Source organism: Chinchilla lanigera, unplaced genomic scaffold (assembly GCF_000276665.1).
Source record: "Chinchilla lanigera isolate Chin_1 unplaced genomic scaffold, ChiLan1.0 scaffold00026, whole genome shotgun sequence".
NCBI lineage: Eukaryota > Metazoa > Chordata > Mammalia > Rodentia > Chinchillidae > Chinchilla > Chinchilla lanigera.
Genome location: NW_004955427.1, coordinates 4,674,770 through 4,692,561, shown reverse-complemented (window position 1 = coordinate 4,692,561; position 17,792 = coordinate 4,674,770).

The following is a 17,792-nucleotide window of genomic DNA, read 5'->3' as shown; positions in this document are numbered from 1 at the left end:
TCTGTGTCTCCTCTGGCAGACAATCATTTTCACTCTTATGACTGTGATCCTGTAACCTTACTTCACAATCACTTTTATAATCACACATCAAACTTATATTGTATGTATTTCTCTAGACAGTCCTAAATAATACATTTAGCAACTAAGAAAACTCTGGGATATGATGGATTTGCCACTGAATTTTATACAAATCTTAGAGGACACACATACTTTTTGAAATTTTCCATGTAATTTGAAAAGTAAGGAACACTCCAAAATGCTTTCTATGAAGCCAGCATTATATTAACACTAAAATTGGATAAAGACTCAACAAAAAAGAGATGACATACCAAGCTCCTTGATGAGCATAGATGCAAAAATCTTCAACAAGTCACTTGCAAAGAGACATTTGACACTTCATTGAAAGCACGATTGATTGTGACCAGGTCAGTTTTGTTCAAAAAATACAAATGTAATACAAAATACATGAATTAATAAGTGTGATGCACCATATGAATAGAAACAATGTTTTCAGGGTTTACGCCAGCAAACATCGATAGAGAGATAAATGAAAACACAAGAATCATAGAATATTTTTGTGGAGGGTTCAGGGTACCCCACCAAATAAAGTCCCAGTCTGATTTAAAATCCCAGGAACAACACAGATAGACATTCTGCTGAGTGCAGATGTTTGGGCTAGCAAGGCATGGTGATAATTTGGCTGTGCTATTCACAAAAGATGAGTGTCAGTGAAAAATAATGAGAGATACCTTGAAAAAAGAGAGCATAAAAAATGGATCTTACGGTTACTGGATAAAGCAAAGAGGACTAATCTATGAATAATTGGAATTGGTGAAAAATCAGAAGAGAGCAAAAATGCCATAAAAACCTGTTTTCTAAAGTAACTGAAGAAAACTTTCCCAATATTTGGAGAGAGGTTAACATACCAATAAGTAAACCATGGAGAATCCCAAATAGTCCTGATCAGAAAAAGACATCTTCTGGTCACATCATACTCAAAATTCCCGATGTCCAACACAAGAACAGAAACTTAAAATTAGAGAAAAACAATGCATCACTTATAAAAGCAAACCCATTCAAATTACAGCAGACTTCTCAACATAAACTATAAATGTAAGGAGAGATTCATGTGAAGTGTTTCAAGCACTAAAAGAAAATAATTTCCAACTCAGTTAGGAAACATTCTTTCAATACTGATGGAGAAATAGGTGTTTACATGTCAAAAACACTTCAAAACTTTATTATCACAAACAGGCACTAAAAAAATCACAAGCATATTTTAGAAAGACATAATGAAATCAAGAATGACAAAAGTTCCAGTGAACGAATACATCAATAAGCTGAGCTTTAAGTAAAAGGGATGGAAACAAAATTAGCAATAATGACAGGAATAAGGCAACACATTTCAGTAATAACATTTAATGTGAATAATTTCAATTCCAAGATCAAAAGAAACAGATTTGAAGAGTGGATCAAAAATTAAAATCCAACAGTTTGCTGTATACAAGAAGCACATTTAAAGCAAAGAGAAATTCACAGACTAATAATCTAAAGATAGAAAACAATAAGTCTACCAACAGTAATCTGAAAAGAATCAGGAGTAGCTACCCCATTTTCAGAAGCATACAAAAAAATTTGAAGCCAATACTGATCAGAAGAGTGAAACATGATCACTATATATTGGTTAAGGGAATTTCATAAAACAAGTAATACTGAACATAAAAATAATAAACATATATGCCATTTTAATGAGGGACTACAATATCCCACTGTGACAGATGCATAGATAAACTTAATAAAGAATTATGAAAGATGTACAAAATCTGTGAACAAATGGACTTACTAGACATTAACAGTGTTACACTTAATAACCCCAAAATGCATTCTTTTAAGCACCATGTAGAACTTTCTCCAAAATAAACTGCATACTGGACAGTGAAGTATGGATTAAGAAAATTCAAAAGGATCAAAATTGTATCAAGCATACTGGCAGGTCAAAGAGCAATGAGATTACAACTCAATCACAGAAATTATAAAAACATTTAGAAATTAAACAAAACATACTTGAATAATTAATGGCTCAGAGAAGGAAACAAGGAAGAATAAGACACTTCCTTGAATGAAACCATAATGACAGTAAAGCATTTTAGAACTTATGGGACCAAATGAAAACAGCCCTAAAAGGGTACTTTATTGGAGTGCATGCCCACACCAGAAAAGCACAGAAAGCTCAAATAAATCACCTAATGATCCATCTCAAACTGGTGGAAAAATAACAAGCCAAATGCAAAGCTATATTATATTATAAAGATAAGAGCAGAAACCAACAAAGTAGAGATTAAAAATAAAATTCAAAAAATTAGTGAACCAAATAGCTAGTTCTTTGGAAGAATAAATAGACAAACACACAATCTTTTAAAAAGGAAAGACCCAAATAAATGCATTTAGAAATGAAAAAGGTAAAATCACAAGGGACACTTCTAAAATGCAGATTACCAGCAACTAATTTGCAAACCTGAATACCAACATATTGGAGAATTGAGATGAAAGGGATAAATTTCTACATACATATGAATTGCCAAAACTGAACCAAAACAAAGCCTTGAATAATGAAATAAAGAGAAACAAGTTGAAGTAACAATAAAAAATCCTACAACCTGAGAAAAACCCAAGTCCTAGTGTACTCAGTGTTAAATTCTAGAAGAACTTCAGGGAAGATCTACTGCTGATATTACTGAGAATTTTAATGAAATTGAAAGAGATGGAGGACTCTCAAAATTTGTTCCTGAAATCTAACATTACCCTGCTTCCAAAAGCAAAGATCCAACCACAAAAGAGAACTAGCGGTCAGTATCTTTAATAAACATAAATGCAACAATCCCAGACAAGATACTGGCAAATAGAATGCCACATATCATCAAAAATATCATTCATCATAAGCAAGCAAGCTTTATCCCAGGGATGCAAGAATGGTTCATCATGTGCAAATCAATAAATGCAATACATCACATAAACAGAAGCAAGGTCAGCAACTCACGATCATTTCAATGAATAGAGAGACACTCGGTGATGAAATTCAACTTCCATTCATGATGAAAATAGTAGAGAAAGTAGAATAAAAGGATTTTATCTCAGTCTGATAAAAGGTATTGATGACAAACCTGCCAAATTCATATTAAATGTGGGAAAACTGAAAGTTTTCCTTTTAAAATCAGGAACAAGACATGGATGTTCATCAGAACCACTTCTGAGAAACATAGTCTTAAAAATACTAGGCTGAGCAATCAGCAAGAGAAAGAAATAAAAGAGATATGTATAGGAAGGAAAGAAATAAAATCATCATTATTTGCAGGTGACATAACCCTCTCCATACAAAAACCCCAAAGATTCTACCAAAAGTCACTTAGAATTAATAATTAAATTCAGTAATGTCGTAGATGATAAAATAAACACACAGACATTGATTGCATTCCTGGATAACAGAAACAAATCCCTGAGAAAGAAATTAGTGAGAGAATCATATTTACAATAATCTCAAGAAAAATTACATAGACATGAACTGACCTAACTAAAGAAGTAAAAGTTTTCTACAATTAAAACTGTAGTACTCTGAAAAATTAGATGAAGGAAGACACTAAAAAGTGGAAAGATGTCCTTGTACCTGGATAGAGAGAATTATTATTGTCAAATTGGCTGTATTGTACTTCTAGAACTGATACACAAGTTTGCTGCAATTCCAATTAAAGAACCAACAGCATATATCACAGAACTATAGAAAACCATCCTAAAATCATGTGGAACCAGAAGAGACAGCAAAGAGAAAAAAACAATCCTGGATATCGAGACCAAATCAGAAGAGACTACAACCCCATATGTGAAGTTATATTACAAAGCTGTAGTGACAAAAATGATGTAGTATTGATGTAGAAAATTGTTGAGCCACTAAGATTTATGATATTTTAGTATCCATCAAATTTTAAATTCTTCTGGGATTAGTTTTTAAAATAGTTTCCCTACTCTTTTGTAGAATAAAACCATATAAACCATAATTTAGATAGATATGTCACATATATATATATGACTATAGATAGATACATAGATAGAAATAGATGATAGATAGATAGATAGATGACATGGCATTTGAACGTTTATTGATATTCTTTTTCTTTGGTCTTTTAATTATTTTTTTTAAATAAAAGGAGGAAACCATTAACAGACAGACAACCTTTTACAAAATAGCAAAAGAATAGTACAGACAATAGAATTACAAGCAAAGTGGTAGGAAATTAACAATGCTTGTTGTATTACATACTGGTATCTTCAAAGTGGTTTCTCATGAAAACAGATAGAGACATGCAATATTGATCAATCGAGGACTCATTGACAGTTTCTTTCAGCAAAGAAATAGAAGACAGTAGAACAACTATATTAACTATCCCGTATATACATAAAAAATTTCTCCTTCTTTCTCTTATGTTTTCCCACATCCCAGTTACCCTTTACCCTTGAGTGTTTTTCTATCATTTCACAATGTCTATCATACCTTCTAGTTTAAATTAACTCTTTCAGGTTTTACATTAGTGAGACAATGCGGTGCTTGCACATTCAGGTACAATTTGTTTCATTTATGAGTATGGTCCCTAGCTGTGACCATTTACCTATAAAGGCCTCGAGTTTATCTTTCTTTATAGCTAAGTAATGGTGCTGGACAAATTGGCTTGCTAACTGCCAAAGACTGAAAATAGACCCAAGTCTATCACCATGCACCAAACTCAAGTCAGAATGGTTCACAGATCTCAATATTAAAACTTTTAATTCTTTTTTACTGACTGCTTTATACATGGATCATTTTTATAACTTTTTTATTTTAAAAATTAAAGAACTGATGAAACAACAATGAATACAGAGTCAAAACAACACAAAAACAACAAAAATGATACATGACCTCAAGAAAAAATGATAGGAATTTACAATGGTTGCTATATTACATACTGTTATCTTCAGTGAAGTTGCTCAGTCCATTAGACACAAGAATGTAAGGTAGATCAAACAATCAAAGACAATAACAAGTAAAAAAAAATAAAAGTAATTTTTAAAAAATTGGAATGATTCAGAGCTTAACCATACAAAATGGAAGGAGTTCGACAATGGTTCTTATACTGTGTATTATTTTCAGATCAATCATTCTAATTATCAAATTCAAGCGTGTAAAATCTGTAAAGACAAAAGAAAATTTTAAGCATCGACTGTTCCTCTCAATAACCTACAGACATCAGCAATACACCTATTCTAGTTATCCTTACATATACACATGAATTTTGTTTTTCATTTAGAAAACCAACATAACAAAACCAAATACATTAAAAAAACTTTATTCTAAAGCTTACGAACTTTTTCTTTTTCATTATTTAATCTACTTTCGGTATTGCTCACTATAATTTTCAACTCAAGAACCAATATTTTGTATCTTATAATGTTCTACTTATATATCTTTAATAGTTCCATTCTCAATTAAAATGGTTAATTTTGCATCTAGCTTCATGAACTTGGTTATTTAGTTATAATAGTTGATCCGGTATACTTGTCATTGTCTAGTATATCTTTCAGCTATTTTATTTGTGTTCTTCCCCTAGCCATGAGCCCTATGTTTCTGCTTCTTTAATTGCCAAAAAAAGTTTTATTAGTATACAGAGAAAATATTAACTCTTGGATACTGGTCATTTTTTATTACTATAGGTATTTTTAGGTTTATTCTGGAACTCTGAATTACTTGGAAGTAGTTTGATCTTTTAGGTATTAGTCATACATTTCCCTTGTAAATATAACATATTTATTTATTTATTATCAGCTACTGAGGAAAATTCAAGATCACTTAGTGTCCCATGAATTATATTGTACTTTAGTTGTTAACAGGAAGTATTGGTGAATCTCGGAGATCTTATGTTACTGTTCCTTTCAATCATTTTGGAACAGTTTCTCCAAAACAATAAATAGTTCACTTATATACTAGAACTGTTCAAAAGCATCTGGGAATCCTCAACAGATCTTCGCAGCGTTCTCTCTGTGCACCTCGGTCCTATGAAGTACATACTTACCTGCACTCAAGTAGTCTTGACATCCGGGGATTTCCAATCACATTCTTGACTGTGAGAAGATTTGGAGACTTTATCTGTTTTCCTTCTGTAAGGTGAAGCCTACAAACTCTCTAAGGAGTAGTTTTATAGGAAGAAATGATAAAATTTTGCTTCTTTCCCTTCTTTGAGAGATTATTGTCTTTCAGCATTTGATTAAATATTTATAGTCCTCGTTTCATACATTGAATATTTTAGTTGGTTCAAGTAGGAATGTAAAACTGGTAGTTGAGTCCAAAAGGAATATGGCTAAGCAGTCATTTACAATATTCTTTTCTCTTCTTATTAAGATACTAGAGGGGAAAGAATCTGAAATTTATTTACCTGCGATAATAACTTCAATGCCATTGTCCTTTTCGTTGTTCCTGTTTTGGTTTTTAATCAGCTTTCCTTAGAGTCTCCAAAATATCTCCTTAAGGGTGAAAATTGATTATCATTTAAGTAACTCCCAGGTTAAGTAAAAAGAAACGTTCAGAGAGAAGAATATTTTCTTCAATACTATTATTTTTTCTTTTGTTTAAACTTAGATACTGGTTTAGAGTTGATTCCCTCCTGGATGTAATTTGGAGGACAAACTATCTTGTTCCATCAGTTTACACAAATGTAGTGTCATGAGAACTCATATTCTATTGCGAAACTACTCTAAGGCCCATTACTCTAGAGTTGGGAATATTTTCTTAGAGTTATCTATGATCAATCAACAAGAAGATCTCCATAAGACAAGATTTTAAAAGCCCTCTGTTGCTGGTAAATTGTGTCTTGCTACATTAACAATACTGTCACTTTGGCTTGTTGATAAATTTGGTGTTGATAGTTTTATGCATGATTGATATACCATGTTACACACCTTTTTATCTATAAATAATAATTTATACTCCTTGGAGAATATGTTATCAGCCCTATTTTTTTTCTTCCTATTGGAAGTTTAGATAGGAGAGTGAAGTAGGAATTATTAAATAAAATAAAATTAAATGAAAGAAATGATAAACTAGGAATTTCATGATGTCTTCATACTTATTAGTCCCTTATAACTATCTCTTGAACCATTACAAAGGCAAATAAAGAATATATGAGCTGTATGTATTTCAACTTCTAACAAATATACTGAAGAGTTATATATTCATTCATTAAATTGTAAAATTGCAGGTATTATTTCTAAAAATATTGTTAGTATTCATCAAATTTAAAAGCCTTCAGCTGTTTCTATTAGTACACGCTTGTGTGCATAATAACTACATTCATTGTGAGCAGTGAGTATATACATGCAATACATTTTAATTCTTTTTTTGTAAAGTTTTCAGTTCTATTTCTTTAGAGCAAGAAAGACAGCGAATGTGGGTTTGAGTGTGTATAACTTAACTTATTTCTTTTTAAATGTCTCTACCAGGACAATTTTGTGGTTTTCTAACTATGTAAGCATAGCATCCCATTGGCTTCACATGTATTTTTAATTAGCTTTGGTTTTTTTCTTGTTGTTTTTGTTCTTATTTTATTTTTATTAATAAGCCTAAAATTCTCATGGACTTTGACAATAGTCTGTTTTTCTCCTTTACAAATGAAGTGAAAGGATTGTTTAAATACTTTCATGGATATAAGTGACTTAGAGACCTGCAGGTATGTCAGGGTGAAAGGTGGTAATAGCGAACCTTTTCCAATATTATGCTCATGGACACAGGGACTGGAGTTTGATGGAATGTAGTAACTCTCAGCAATTAAAGGTGAGAGCTTACTGAGTCAAATTCTACCACAAAACAACATTAAAAATGTAGAAATAAATCAGACTGGGTTTCTAAACCCCAAACTCCATTCTTTGGGAGGTCTCCAAACTTAATAAATGTATTTTGTTTCACCACGTTAATGAAAAATATAAGAATAAGCAAGTCAAAGTCTGTCATTGTGTTATATGAGAATGCTTTACCTTCCAGAATATTGTTTATTAAATTCAGAGAAAGTGGAACATAGTCTTACAAAAGACCTAGGAACATGTGAAGAAATGAGAGCTTATGTTCAGAGCAACAAATTACCTTTCAGTCCCACAAGGCGGACCCAATACATGTTTTTTTATTCATTCAGTTTTGAACATAAAAGAAACTTTAGACCAAAAGCCAGTTAGAGTTTGAAAGTTTATCCTTATAACTCATCAGATGAATTGACCACATAGGGACTGGATTCATTTTTTCTTACTACAAGTTTTAGTGGAATATTTTAGGCATTCCACATTAAGTTGTCACCTCAGGTTAAACACCTGTGTGCATAAGCAGGGAAACTCTCCTGCTTACCACTACCATGTTTTCCTACAAATAGGGCAAAAATAAAAGGAGATTAGTAGCTTCTTCTCTGCAGTGATACAGGACCAATAAAGTATCATGTGGAAATTATTTCACAGATGGAGAATATACAGAGGAGTTACTGTGTAGATAATATTACTGTTTAATTTTGAAAAAATAAGAATTGTATTTTCTGGGACTTTCCCCAGAGAATCTGAGCTCTACATAGCCTACATCCTAGTAGTTTTCCCAAACTAAAATATGGAAATGTGGAGAATTAATGTAAAACAATGCAAAATAATTAAATGAATGTATTATAAAGCTTCATAACAAAATGACATTTCTTCCTTAATATTTCAACACTTCAGAATCTATATTCTGTATCAAACCATAATGGAGTTGCTCAAGAACATTTGTGAAATCTCTCGTTGGCTATTTCTTTTGAGATTGTGTGATGATCTTTATCAAGAGAATAAATTCTTTAAAAGATTTCCAATATTTCAGAGGCAAGTTGCTTGCTGTTTAAATTTATTTATTATTTAACCAAGTGAACATAAACTTTACACAATGCAGACTTGGATTAATAAAACCACAGCATTAGCATATTTATAATTATTAAATTAGTGACATCACAGCCAAGAAATAAAGCTAAGTATGTAGGCTATAAACTGAATGTAATTAGAAAATGGATGCTCTACACATTTGTTTTAGAGCAATCACAATTTGGTTTTACATAATAAGTTTATCAAGGTATATTTTCTAAAAGATAGAAAGCACTCTCTTAAAATCTTTTGCCTTCTGAAAAGTTTACTTTGCATTGTCACCTCTCCCTGTCACACATATATTTTATACTTCTTTTAACAGACATCAAAAACTATAAAAATGTTACAAGTACATTTGTACAAAGAGATAAGTTTTCTAGAGAATCTTTATTAAATTGTGCTAAACCTGTTTTCTCCAAAATATCTTTCAACAGGGTTAGAAAAATCTGGGTCTCATGACCAGCATTTATTAAAGTGTCTGTGTCTAGAATGTATAGCCGACCTCCTGGGGAAGTTTTGTGTGATTAGCTGCAATGCATCATCGAGGTTTAGTAAAACTTCCTTCACATTTTCTAGTTTCTTCGACACTGCTTCTTTCTTCTGCATTCATTCTTGTACACCATAGCGCTTAACCTTAATGACAACCTTGAATTTAAAGTGAATTTCACATATTGTGAATCTCATCTAATCTATACTGTTTCATGAATAATTTCTACATATTAATCAGTCAAACACTTACTAAGAATCACCACAATGAATTGCAGAAAGCAAACATGGCAAATGGTGCAAATTTCAGATAGATAACAGAAAATCATGCTTCTGCTCCCACAAAAAAAAATAAAAATCACCGAGTCTGTGTAAGTGAAGCTATTAAAGAGGAACAAAATACCATGCAGAATCAGAATTTCAGAGTTAGAATTTTCTAGAGTTTACAAAAAAAATTGTGAGCGAAAAAAGATCTACTTGTAGCTAACTTGACAATGTGAAAGTCACGTGGTAGATCTTTTTAAATGATGCTGACCTTCATGGTATATAAAACAGATATTTTTAAAACATGGCAACTTAGGTTTTATTTCTGACACAGTCAAATTTTTCTGATTTGTACTAAATAAGTGAAAATAAACTTGAACCTTGATAAAATGATTATGTGCAGAGCAAAGTTAAGAAGTCAGAAATGGATATTATTTTCCCAAATTATGTCTGTAAGAATAATCAAATATTTCTTCCTCCCACTGAGATAAAATCTACTCCTTCTGGTGACTTCTCTGATTTCATCTCATCTGAAGTGTTCATAAAGATTTTCTGACTTATTACTCTCTATGTGAGATGGCTGTCATTATCTTCCCAAAATTAATTATTCATAAATTATTTAACTTAAACAACAACATATCTTTGCTCATCTTCTTTAATATGGACATTTCTCAACTATGACATGATTAAAACTTTGGGAGTAAAATTCTCCATTTTGTGGAATTTTATCATGCAATGACAAATAGCATGAGTTCTCTTTTCTTTTTAAATTGCAAAAGGCATTTATAACCCATTGTAACAGTTACACAGCCCTTGTGCATTTCTGAACATTGGTATAGTTCTGACTGAAACCACACTCAAGCTTAGCCCAGTGACATTTTTGAACCTTTTGTAGATTAATACAAACGTAAATGTCTTCCTAGAACTAAACAAAACATAACAGTGCAGAACATAGAACTATTTTTAGAAATCGTACATCCATTTAGAATTGAGTCATGTTTTCATATTCCCTTTGAAACATATAGATCCCATAGTCAGTCTAATTCCAAAAGCCATTTTCATGTGTGCTACTGTTAATCTTATCTACCTCAGTTCTGGAGGTGGGCGTGGGTACTCAACAAGCGCATACTGTCCTTGTACCATAACATATTCATTTGGATAACTGCCAAACTTTTTTCTGATTTTGGAGGTCAGTATGAAGTCACAAATAGTTTATTGTAGCAAATCCATCTCTATCCAGTACAGAGATGGCTATTTTATATTTTTCAAATTAGAACATTTTCAGGAACACTTGCTCATTAAGTTTGAACAGATACATTATCTGCAAACCTAAGCCTTGTTACTTCATCATATTTTGGTCATAGTCTTAATGCTTAACATAATCTACAACCTTTTTGCTTGTTTCTGTGTTTATTTTCAGTCCCTCCCTCTGAATGGCAAGTTGTCTTAAAGCAGTCACTACAACGTTCTAGGCACTATCTGCAAATGGATATTCCACTCTTGGACCCAAAAATGGTACTAAATTTTCCAATGTGTAAGATTTTTCTTAAAATTTTGCTCATGTAGGAATTTAGTTAATCAAACAACTCATAGAACCTAAATGGATGCTTTGGTTACTTGCAGCCCTGAAACAAAATGAATCTGTTATTGTAGTTTTGGCAGAGTGACTGTATTACTCCCTTTAGTTTTCGTTAGAATAACGAAATCCCTGAAACTGAGCACTTTACAAAGAGAAGTTTAAAGTTTGTTTGATTGTTTAAGTTTACAATTGCGGAGGCTGAATGTCCCAATAGTATAGTGCTGTTTCTTCAGTGGTCTGCCTGGCGACATCACACTACGGTGGATAGCATCCTGGCAGGAGCTCTTTCCAGAGGGAGAGATCACAGGTGAGAGAAGCAGCCAGGTGAGACACTGGGCACCAACTGCCGATTCACAGGGCATACACTTCAGTCTCTGCTGCTGGGATGCCCTGGTTCCCGAGGGACTTTACACAAGGCCCTACATGTTAAAGACCCCACTGCCTCTTAACATTACCACACTTAGGATCAAGCTTCCAAGTATGAACCTTTAGGGAACATTTTTTATTTCACTTTATTTGGGGGGGGGGTACCGGGAATCACATTCAGGCCCTCACTTTTGCCAGGCAGGCGCTACACCACTGAGTAACCCCAGCCCCTGACAACATGTTTAAAACATGCCCAAACCATATTGTAGCATTTGTCCCCTGGGTCTCAGTAATTCATGCCCACTTCACAGTGTATAATCTGTTAGTTCCGTTCCCCATACTTTCAAAGCTTTACCATGACCCTGCATTACTAAAGAGCCCAAGTTCAAGACTCCTGTGAGACTAAAGGAAAATTCTCTGTACGCTGTTATAAGCTAAAAATCAAGTATGCACTTTCAGTATTCAGCGACAAGACAGGCGCTGAGTAAACGTTACTATTTTGAAGGGGAAGGATAGGAAGTTAGTTGACGCAAAGTAAGGCCAAACTTTAGAAAGACAATCATTACGTCCTAAACTCGGAAACCAGAATCCGTGCACTGTGGGGAGTCAGTGGCCCTGTGGCTTTGGAAACACCACCCACTGGGTCAGCGTTTGCAGGCTACTTATTTCATCTCTGAGCCTGGTTACGCGCCTTCCTGCTGTCCCAGGTTCAGATCTACTCCAAAGCTCTGCTAGGTGTTTCCCACCGGAGACTCCTTCCACCAGCGGGGCTGTGACTCGTAATTGTTGCAAAACCGCTGCCGAATGGACATCCCCAAGTTTTGCCACTACCCTAGGTAGTGCCTGGGCCCCCTTGAACCCTGGACAGTACAGTCAAAAGTGGGCAGCAAAGTCGGCAGGTTGCACTGGCCAGTGAGTTTGTGGAGGCGCCCGAGGACCCTTCTCTGAGAAAACTTGGCCTTGGAATCCGTCTGAGCCTGTAATGGAAATGGCAGTCTCACAGCTTTCTGAGATGTCCTTGGGGGGTTTGATGCAAAGCACTAGGCTTGTTTGAATTTACTGCGGTCTCTTCCGCAGGCAGCCCCTCAGCAGCACTCGCACAAACTTCAACATCCACATGCATCCTCCAAGGCTTCACTGCTTTTCCCTTTGCCAGATGGAATTTTCCAAATCTTTTCCTTCCCTTTCATTTTTATTTCTTGTGTTACTGACCAAAACTGGTTAAAAATGGCAAAAAGTATCTGCATTTTACGTGCCTTTTTTTTTGTGTGTGTGTGCCAAATAAAATGACCTGTTACTCTTAAGATCAGCCTTTCACCAACGCAGGACGTGGACACAATGAAGCGGACTTTTGCAGAGGTGTCACGAGGATGTCCTTTGCGTCACCTTCTGAGTCAGTGCTCATTTCCACTTGAGATTAGTGTCCTGGTCTCCCTGCCTTCTGGGAGCTCCCTCTGATTTCCCGTACTGCTATTTACAGCACTTTGGGCCTTTTCTAGGTTGTTCCCCAAACTCCTACAACCTCGGCACATCCCTTAATTCCACATTGATTGCACATCCTCAGTAGCACGTAGAAACGACTCCATTTCTCAAAACCGATGTTCTGCGCTCCTTCATTTTCAGTGTCTACACAAAATAAACCTTAACCGGAAATAAGGTGTGTGTGTGTTTCGCCATCTTGGAGTTTGGAAGTCCAAGCAGCATAGCATTGACTTTGGTGAGCACTTCTCTTCCTGTATCACTTTATGAAAGATGGTGCAGTGGTGTGCGTCTGTGAAAGAAATCACCTGGCAGGGCAGGAAGTCCCAGTGGAGCACCAGAGGTTGACTGTGGCTCCCTGAGAAGTATATTTTAATGCTGTCTCAGCGTACATCCCAGGACTAGGTACTTCCCGCTCTGCCCCAGCTCTTATACATCCCACCGCCTCCTCAGATCACCCACACTGCTTTCAGGCGTCCAACGCAGGAGCCCTTAGGGCACACATTTAAGCTACATCCAGGCCATGGGCATTTATGCTTTTAACATGAATTCAACTATTTCCATTATTAGCGCTGGTCAGGTATTCCAGACCCACAACATTTTATGTACAAAATAGAAAAATACCTGTGAGTACATGATTTGCTTTGGCCAAAAATTTTATATTGAGGTGCCATAAGGCTCTTCTGAGTAGAAGCTTAATGGACCCGTATTTTCTGAGTTACCCATTTCTTAAATAAACTCTGGGGAGGAACTATCTAGATGGAACTTGTATTATTCTTAAGCCCTCATTTACTACTCCACAAACACACCCCATTGATACCAGCATAGAGCAGCATGATGAGTGTGAATTACTGAAAAAAATTTCTGTATTTCTAAGCCTGTTTTTGTGCCAGATTATCCTTTCAAATATATTTGAAAGAGCAAAAGTTCTTGCATAATGTAAGTAGTATTTCCTTCCTGGGATGCAGGAAAATTTGTGACTTCAACAGAAAAATAAAAGCAGTGGCTCCTCATAGGGTCATGATTGGACAGGTTGGTTTTCTGCCCCCTTTTGAAGTCTGAGGGCCTTGTGAGCTCACATTTCCTCAGCTGTGACACAGACCCACTGTATGCCATATACCTATGGGACATCCTCCTCTGGAGACTTTGAGGAAAACATGTAGCTCCTGCTGCCTGCTGCGCTTTCACTAATATCTTTTGTCTCTGACCCAGGAATCTCACATCGTCTCAGCAGCATTTTGCAGCAATAGCGGACTATCTGCTTAGCATGATAAAAGTATCCTCACAGGCCTTTCACAGTTTTTACTTTTTTAAATCTTATTTTAAGACATGGAATTGGGAGGGTATACTCGTTATTATGAAACAGTGCAAAGTATTTTGAATTATAAATTAGCCATTTGAACGTTCATCTTTATTTCCGATGTTCAGATTACGAAAACAAAATACACAGCAAGGTTGTTAAAGGTCTTGCCAAATAAGTACCAAGAAGAATGTAGCAAGATGTATTAAAATGAGGAATTTGAGGAAATTGCTTTCACTATCGTTCAGAGATTTTAAGCTCTATTATGTATTAACATTAGCTTAAACTTTGTACTTTGGGCAGTCTAGAGGGTTAGAAAATGTATGAGCTGGAGGGATATTAGAGCTATAATAACTCTTTAAAGTTGGGAAATAAAAGTCTAAAAATTAGCAGATAATCAGTTATTGATAAAACTAACTAGTCAGCTTGCCCAGGAACTAGTCATGGTGTATTTCTCAAAATATGCCACTGTCTTGATCTTTCCTGTCCTGTCTTAGGTGTTCATTTAATGAGTGTCCTCTTAATAAGATCCATATGCCAAATACTCTGCTAAGTATGGGGTCAAAGACATCATTCTCCTGATGAAAATTTTATCCTTGATCTATAAGCTGGAGAACAATTTCTTTCCCAGTACCTTGTAACTATATCTTGTAAATGATTATGACAAAATGGAATTGTTAAGGGAGTGTTTGGCTGGAGGTCAATGTAATAATCTTATGCTCTTCGCTGTGAACCTATGCCCTTGTTAAGATAGTAGATTAGGATTTCATTTATAATGCATTTTGAGAAAATAATTTATATGATATAGTACTTGAAAGAAAGTATGCATTTTATATGTCATGTGGTTATTAACAAAATAGTCCAAAAATTGTAAAAATTCATCCAGGAATAAAAATGATTATAAAATTAAGCAAATTAAGAATGACTCAAGCACAGCTCTCTCCATAGTGGTGGAGGTGAAAAGTGTTCTAGTTTCTTGAAACCTCATTTTCTTCCTCAGGAAATGCAAATACTGATAAATTTGGGAGATTAGTTGAATTTCTGAAATGTTCTAAATTGAATGCATATTAATTTTCTTTATTTATGTAGCTTTTTGTATTGATCAAAAACCCCCCAAATTTCTATTATGTCATCAATGTGCACTCAATAAATGTTGGGCTATTTAGCTAGATATAGTTTAAAACCTTTACAAAATTTATTTTACTTAATACTCACAACACAAATTGTGAGGTTCACAATTGTTCAGAGGACACAAAACATATATCTTATAAATATATATAATATATGATAAATATACAATGTATAATTCTTATGAGGACACAAAATATATAAAATAAAGATAATGTACTAGATTACAAATATGGTATAAAATATTACATGTGTAAACATAATTATGGTGCAAAATGAAACAAGAGACATTATAGTAACAAAAAAATCTGCAGAGTCCATGTGAATGTGATATATCTGACATGGTCACAAAGATTCCTAAGGCAGACGAACAGGAATTATTGCCCTCTTCTGCAAGAAGCAGTAGAACATGAATAATATCCATTGTAAGTGTTTATTTCCTGGGTGACCAATGAGGATACAAAGAAATTCAGAGATTAGTTGATAATAACACATTATTTTTAATTCAATATAAAAATTTCAAGTTTTAATCCTCAAATTCATAGTCTGGGGTACTATGCTGCATAAATTTATGAATGTGAGCCACATAGGGCGTTCTTATGCCAAATTGGTGCAAGAAATAAAAAGAGGAAAATGTATGATTTATGCTGCTCACAGTGGCAAATAAAAGATGTCGCTCCACAGCTAGAGTACAAACAACGCACTGCAGCAAAGAACTTTGAAATGAATATAAAAAGCTTCTTAGAAATCCTATAAATTAGTAACAACAAAGAAAATAAAGATATAAAACACACAAAATGCTTGCAGCTATGTTTTATGCGTGTGAATATTAGAAACAAGTAAATGAGTCTATTTTCTTACCTCGTCATTAATGTGATGATGTTGAAATGTTGTTGAGTACACTGGAGCTACCTGTGGCCTTGGAATTAGTTTGGGAAGATTTTGTAGGACAGATAGTATTGGCCCTGGATATTTACCTCATTTTCAGGAACTCCAAACTCAGATGAGTTTAATGCCATTGTCCTTGCAAATGTGCAAAATGGATCAATACATTCACCAAGGTTTTGGCTTTTCTGTGTGTTTGTTTTTGTATCATTCCTAATAACAGTAGGAAAAGGACAAAGCAGATCATTTTTTACCTTCAAATTCAGGTTAGGAAATCATGCTGTAAGTCAGTATTTCTTAAAATAGATACAGGTAAACTGTTGATGAGAAAGGACAAACTGTGAACCCACCCAGCTGGCTTATGGTTTGGGGATGAAAACCAAAACCATAAATGTAGGTCTGCTAATGAATTTACCATTAATGTGAATACAAATTTTCTTATCCCTGGGGATTTTGTTTTGCTGTAAGTATTCTCACTGTAAAGGACCTTAATTCAAACATGACTAGCTGCAAGATAGGTTAATTCTCTTAACTAGAAAATTTTCAAAGGATTTTAAAATTCCCAACAAATAAGTTTAAGTGGTCCAACTAAGCTGGTAATAGTTTCCTTTCATTGTAAAGCAGAAACGGCTCATAAATCTGGTATTTCTTCTGAAACACAAAGAATTAATTTTGAGGGTATCCTTAATTTATTGCAATTATACTTAATGCAGAGCAATAATAGTAGTATTTTGTATAGCCTGTGTCTTTCCCAGTTATAGTGCCTTTGGTATCCTCTCCCTCAAGTGTAGAAACAAAGAGCCTACCATTTGTCATCCAACAACTGATGGAAAAATGCATAGACTCACCTATTAATAAACCCAAGAAAGCCATGCATGCAATGGTGATTCAGTCTACAGAGTTTTCTTTCATGTAGGGCATCCCACTGTAATTGGCAGATACCAGGTTTTATATACATAGTGTGTGATTCTCTGATTGTGGCTATTTTATTTTCTAAAAGTTTAGACACTGGTCTGGATGCATTGGAACAATTACAGTGGCTAAGGCTCATTAAAGCTATTTGATTTAGCAATACTCAAGCATTTGATGAACCCTTAATTGTATGTACAGTGCTGTTTGTAGAATCCCTCTTTTTTCTTTTTTCCTTTTTTTTTATTTTAAAGAGAGTAGTACGAGACATAAACAAACAAAAAAATAGAACAGTAGCAGCATACCAGTATCACGAACATAAACAAATCAAAGCAAGAACATTCAAAGTGATACAGAGTCTCAAGACAAATTAATACACAACAGTGGTTGTTACATTGCATATAGCTATCCTCACTATCCTCAACTACATTACTCAGATTACCAGATGTAAGAATG